This window comes from Gymnogyps californianus, chromosome 2, assembly GCF_018139145.2.
Source record: "Gymnogyps californianus isolate 813 chromosome 2, ASM1813914v2, whole genome shotgun sequence".
Taxonomy (NCBI): Eukaryota; Metazoa; Chordata; class Aves; order Accipitriformes; family Cathartidae; genus Gymnogyps; species Gymnogyps californianus.
Window position 1 is genome coordinate 89,585,833 of NC_059472.1, and position 6,551 is coordinate 89,592,383.

Genomic DNA, 6,551 nt, shown 5'->3' on the forward strand with positions numbered 1-6,551 from the left:
GAAAATCCCCAGCAGGGGGTAATGTAATGTGACCTTATTGGGGCTTTCCTACAGAGATAATAACACAAGTTTTTGATCATGACACGGCACCCTGAAAGTATACTAGTTAGTTAGGATCTGTTAAAAATTTTATGAGTGTGGCTTTTTTTGCTACAGAAGTGCCAATATTATATGGAGTTGTTATTGCAATACTAGTGGGAGAATTGTATAATATTTACTTGATCCTTATAATATAAAAACTAGGTACAAAAAAAAAAAAAAAGGGAAAAAAACCGCCCCACCTTGAATCCTGGGGTTGCTTTTAAAGGAAGAAATAACAGTTTAGCACCCAAATGCCACTGAAAAGCAAGAGAAGTTTGGCACCCAAGTCTGACTAGGCTAAATGTTTATATGCAGTTACATGCTCTTTTAATTGCAGAGAAACAGGAAGAGTCATAGATGAGCCTGAATCACAAATTAAATACCACAAGACTAATTTGCTCCATCTAGAGCTTTTGTTTTACTGTAAACAAATATCTTTGAGCCTGCTCTGTCTATTTTAAAACAAAGACTGTACGGTGAGAAGTACCAGTTTAATAGTATGCTGTTCCTAAGATACTCATACCTCTGGGAGCAAAGCTGCAAAATATACACCATATTCTTCAACTCTGACACGGAGGGATTGCCAGAGAACTCAAAACAGAGTAGTTGGGTCAGCATAGTTACCCGCTCTGACTCTCATCTCACTGCAGTCTTACCCTCCCTGGTGTGCCATGGCAACTGTTTATCTGACTGCTCTGTAAACCAGATCACTCAAATGGTTGGGGTTAAAAGTAACCCTGAAAAGTAACAGCAAAATAACTTTAGTGACCTAGCTCACTGGTTCAGCTCTCATCGAGCTGTGTCAGCACAGCCGGGGGAGTTGGGACAGTGAACTGCAATGCAGTCTTCAGCACTTCCCAAGCATCCTCCCCAAATGTAACATGCAATTACACCCTCCTCAGCCTCTGCAGCCCTAGAAGCTGTATGCTTTTTACCAAGAATCCCACAAATAATAAGGCTGTGTTTTGGCAGTATAGTACTGCCATATGATGAACTTCAAAGTTCATCATAGCTCTTGGATGTAGCGAGTCGATCGGGTATTAACTCACTCTGCCAGTTCTGACAGGTGAATTTTTACCAGTTGGCTATATCAGCAGCTGTCTGTTGCCCTATAGCCAATATGCAGCCGCTGTACCAACACACCGTCATCCATTACTATGAATCTATGCTCTAGTTCAACAACGAAAAAAATGCAGCTGTGAGCCTGTTCTTGATCCAGGCCAGATGCCTGTTGTGCAGCGATCCAGCCGCACAGATCTGCTGCTTGGGAGTGCAGAATTACGGGTTGGGCAATGTTGGTGTGAAGGCAGCCTCGCTCCCTCCCTGTGCCTCACGCCTGGCTTGCCCGAGCCCCGTGCCAGCAGTGGCCGTGGCGGCAGGACAGGCGCACACGAGGAAGCCAGCAGCATTTGGTCAACATCGCGTCAGCTTGGCCGTGGGAGCTCTTAGTACTGCTACGGTAATAGATACATTGTCATGCAAGTTTGGGAAATTAATTTCGTCCAGCTCTAAAGGTGGTTTTTTTTTAGAAATTTGCCCACTGCATAACAGAGTGAAAGCAGTGATGGATTGCTTTCTAACAGGCAGCTGACGCAACCGGTGAAGGCCAACTGGAAAGGGCTTCTTGAGGAGGGAGAGCTGATGTACTCTGCCACTCCAAAAGCCGTACTGGGAGAGGAACTTTTCCATAAAAGGTAACACCACAGCTAGGAAATTTTGCAGGGGGATGTTGTAACATGCCTGGAGCAGCTTCTGTGACAGTCAGTTCACAGTTTCAAACCAATCCTTGTCGCTACCAGCATGGTCCAAATTCAGATGACTGGTTCAGAAGTAACAGGACAAACCCCCTCCATAGCTCTTAGGTCATTTCATGACACAACCTGCACTTTGGGGAGATTACTTTGCACTTTCGGAAGCAACCACTGAATACAGCAGCAGTATTTACCTCCTTAACTGATGTGGAGCTTTTGTACATGTCACTTTTCATTTCAAGATTTTGGATCCCTGAACAGAGCTCACGTGTCTTTTCACTATAATATTACCGATTGTCCTGGTTTCAGCTGGGGTAGAGTTAATTTTCTTCCTAGTAGCTGGTACAGTGCTGTGTTTTGGATTAGTGTGAGAATAATGTTGATAACATGCTGATGTTTCAGTTGTTGCTGAGTAGCGCTTAGCTTAAGTTAAGGATTTTTCAGTTTCCATGCTCTGCCAGCAAGCAGGTGTGCAAGAAGCTGGGAGGGGACACAGCCAGGACAGCTGACCTGAACGAGCCAAAGGGATATTCCATACCATAGAACGTCATGCCCAGTATATAAATGGGGGGCAGTTGGCCGGGAGGGGCGGATTGCTGCTTGGGCATCGGTCAGCGGGTGGTGAGCAATTGCATTGTGCATCACTGGGTTTTTTTTTCCTTTTTTCTTTTTTTTCCCTCTTTTTTTTCTTTATATTCCTTTTCATTACTATTAGTAGTACTATTATATTTCATTGTTGTTATTGTTAGTATTATATTTTACTTTAGTTATTAAACCATTCTTATCTCAACCCATGAGTTTTACCTTTTTTTCTGATTCTCCTCCCCATTCCACTGGGAGCGAGGAGGGGAGTGAGGGAGCGGCTGCATGGTGCTTAGCTGCTGACTGGGGTTAAACCATGACACCGATCCTTTCTTTTTTCTGTTGACTATGCCTCTACTCCTTGCATATTTCAAAGAGGAGAAATGCCTAGCCAGTTTTTCTCTTGCAAAGTACCCAAGAAAAGAAATGGAAATATCTTGTAAATCCCAAACCAAGTCAGCATAAGCTACTGAGTGCAAAGGGAGAAAAAAAATATATTGGAGATAAAATGCAAAGGTAAGAAAGGATCCTGTGTGTGTTCTCGCCTTCTTACACACATAAGAGATTCATTGCAGCCTTTAATTGCTGGTGAGGGTGGAGAAAATAGAAGGGTTGAAGAAGAGTGCTAGGGAAAAAATAATGGAAACTTGACCAGTGACAGGAGCTGATTACTGTTGGCACACTGTATAGGTTTCAAATTCATGCTGTGACTTAGGAAATAAGTCCTGGCTGGGATGCATTTTTCTGGAATATCCCTGAGGAATATCTATCAGTGATTCATCTAAGCAGCCACTGGATATCATTACCGCTCTACCAAAAATGAAGATAAAATAACAATCTGGAAGAAATAAAAGAAACAAGTGCCCCAGATTTTCTCTCAAACTGTAGCAAAGAGATCACAAGGGTGGGTAAAGAAAGGAGGGGGGAAGGAAGAGAGGGCTGAACTTTTCATCTGCATGTCCTCAGTTTGCCTTTAAGCTGTGCACATCTAGTTTACTCTTGTCAGAAGCTACCACCACTGTACTTTGTAGCTCTTAAAGAAAGAGATAATTGCCTTTTTTTCCAGTCACATGCTTACTAATACAGAACTTCATTTTTTTTTCCCCAGCCCTACACAGTAGGACCTCCATCACTCAAAATAGCATAAGCTTTGCTAGAGATGTTAATGCACTATCCAAAGCAAATACAATGCACAGGCTCTGACAGGTTCACATTTTGAAGTCCCTTTTGAACTCAGAATTTCTCTCTTTTTTGTCAGATGAACAGTGGCCAATTATAAATTATGGCTCTTTCCTAACGCTCCACCCGAACAGCTCCTATGGCTTATGTTCCTATCGGGTGTGTGTTATATTACGCTGTTTTTATGTCTCCAAATAGTTGTTGGGTATTTTCCCTACTGTGGTGTTTAGCTAATACATAACTAATTATATGGGAGAAAATAGAAGAGGGAATTAATTCTAGCAAGAAAGAGCCTTATAAACGTTTTTTTTTTTTTAGTTAAAGACATGCCAAGAAACCTATTTTTATCCATAGCACCAGATACTCAGCTGGACCTCTAACAACAGTTCGCTAATTTACGTCAGATGCCGCATAAGGTCTATTTGATTTGCAAGTTTAAGTAGAAGACTGTTATTGAAATCACAGTTCTTATATATAAATATATAGCTGATCCAAAGAGAATGTAAATATCTACCACAAACCAAATCCAGCCTAGGTTCTCTGAACCTTGTAGGAATTAATTGCAAGAATTACACTTCGGAGCTTTTAAAGTAAGAGATAATTGCCTCTTTTTCTGTCACAGGCTTACTAATACAGAACTTTAGTTTTTCCCAGTCCTCCACAGTGGGACCTCCATAAGTCAAAGTAATGTAAACTGTGTGAGAGTTGCTAATGTTAAGCACTACAAAAATATTCAAATGGGCTATACAGTATTTCAAGTGTGAAACAAAGCCTGTGGGTTCAGGAAATATTTCTTCACCTGAATCAAGGAGAACATGTAAACAGGATTTTTTAACTCTTTATAGTCCACAGGGAGCTTACTGTAGTGCTAATCCCCATACCACCTCAAGCCCTGATTCAACAAAGACGTGAGACAGTCATTCCAGCCTTGGGGGGACTACTCAGGTGCCCAAAGTTCAGTCTGTTTCTAACAGTCAGTTCTGTCTCTAATTAACTTGCAGAGCTACAACCTAGGTCAATAAACTAACATTTCCAACAGGAATCCCAAAGCAGCTACTGTCTTCCCAGTTTATCATGGGTACTTGCTAGTCTACTTATTTTCATTCAACTACAAGATGGTCTTTTCTTACAAAAGCCCACTTACATCACTCTAATTCCTGCTAAAATGTTTCCTACCCTGCTAGAAGGCCCACTGAATAAGAGATTAGAAAGAGGATCAAGTAGAGGATGTTTAGCTCTCTCCTTTTCAGTACAGTACCTATTAACGGGAACTAGGTATATCCCACAGCGTTGCAGTTCCTAAAATAGCTACAGGAAGAGGAGACAGTGGAATGCAGAAGCCAGTGTGTTAATTCTCTTGTGAATTACTATCACAGTTTGCTACTAATTGAGAAAGTAAATAAAAAAGGTCCTGACAATATGCTTTTTTCTAGTGGGGGCTATTCTCGTTAAATGCAAAATAAGAGGTTGCTGCTTCTCCTTCTGACTGGAAATCCTTTACAGTGGAGAGAATGTTTCTCTTCATTTAAGGAAAAATGACTCAAAATTATACTAATACCAGGCTGAGTAGCCAGCTGCATTATGAAGTTTCGAGATTTCCTTTGCACTTCATGGCAACCTGCAGTGAGCTGCCACATCCTTAAGGACTGTACTCCTAATGTTACCCGTAGGTGTAGTTGTGGAACTCCACATGAAGGGAGTCATAAAAATTTCTGCGAAGAGTTTCGCTCCTGGTTTCTACAAGTTCCTCAAAGGGCCAGGGCTTGGGGAATAGAGGAGGCAGGATGACTGGGCAACCATGTAAGTAACCCTGAAGGATTAGGATGAGGGGTTACAAGCAACCAGCATGGAAACAGGTGAGCTGGAAATTTTAAAAACATCGTAGCCTCCTAGGAAAAGTATATGTATTTACAAACACTGCACAGGCATTCCTACCCTTTCAGCCACAATCACACCTTCATTTGAAATTTAGACATCCACTTAAATTCAAAATACCCCTGCCTTCTAAAGATGCAGACTTAGATTAGTGTCACTCTCCTACAGTAACACAACTTTACATCCACAAGAGGTAGGGACAAGAAAGTTATTAAAATGTTCTGGTCACTGGACTCCAAAAACTGGGATCACAAAGAGGTCTCTAATGACTAGTTCACCTGACAGCTTTAAAGCTGGGCACAAGGAGCTGCAATTTCCACTCTTCAGATGAAGGCTTTTGTGAGGAAGCAGATGAGAGGAATTACAAAAAGAAGAAGGAAGGAAAAAAATAAGACATATTGTGCGGAAGAATAAAATAGCCCATGTGAAATTTCCTCAAGAGCTTTGCTAGGCCCCTGCCTTCAGCCAAGCATCAGGAACATCAAGTTATATTGCTTAGATAATGCAAGTGGCATACAGAGAACCCACGAAGCTGTGGTGTAAAGGGTGTTTGTTTCCTCTGGGATGACAATATCAGTTGGCAAGTAGAAAGGCAGTAGCAGATTTGCTGATTAGCTCAAGTAAATGCTAATACAAAACTCTAGCTCACTTTGCAAATTCTGTATATAGCTAGAGAAGTATCTTTCACAAATATCCTGGGGACTTTTCATCATTTTTATTACTATGCTGCTATATAATTTCTCCTGAAAAGGGAATGTATCTTTTAATGTGTAATGTGACACTACATTTTTTCCAATGACTTAGTCATTTAAGAAATTTCCCCCAACCACCACTCTCCCGCACATACACAGAGATGCAGTAGTTCACCATTCCCTCAGATTTACCACTACAACAGGCGACTCAAATGATCTAATTTACAAAACTAACTTTGGCAAGTCATTTTTAGCCACGTCAGTTTCTGTGACCAGCTTACAGCACATCCCACAGACGGTTCTGATGACAAAACTCTGGAGAGAGATGAACTGGGGCAGAGGCAGGAGTGACTAGCCCACAGGTAGATGAGGGGAAAATGACTTAAACTGC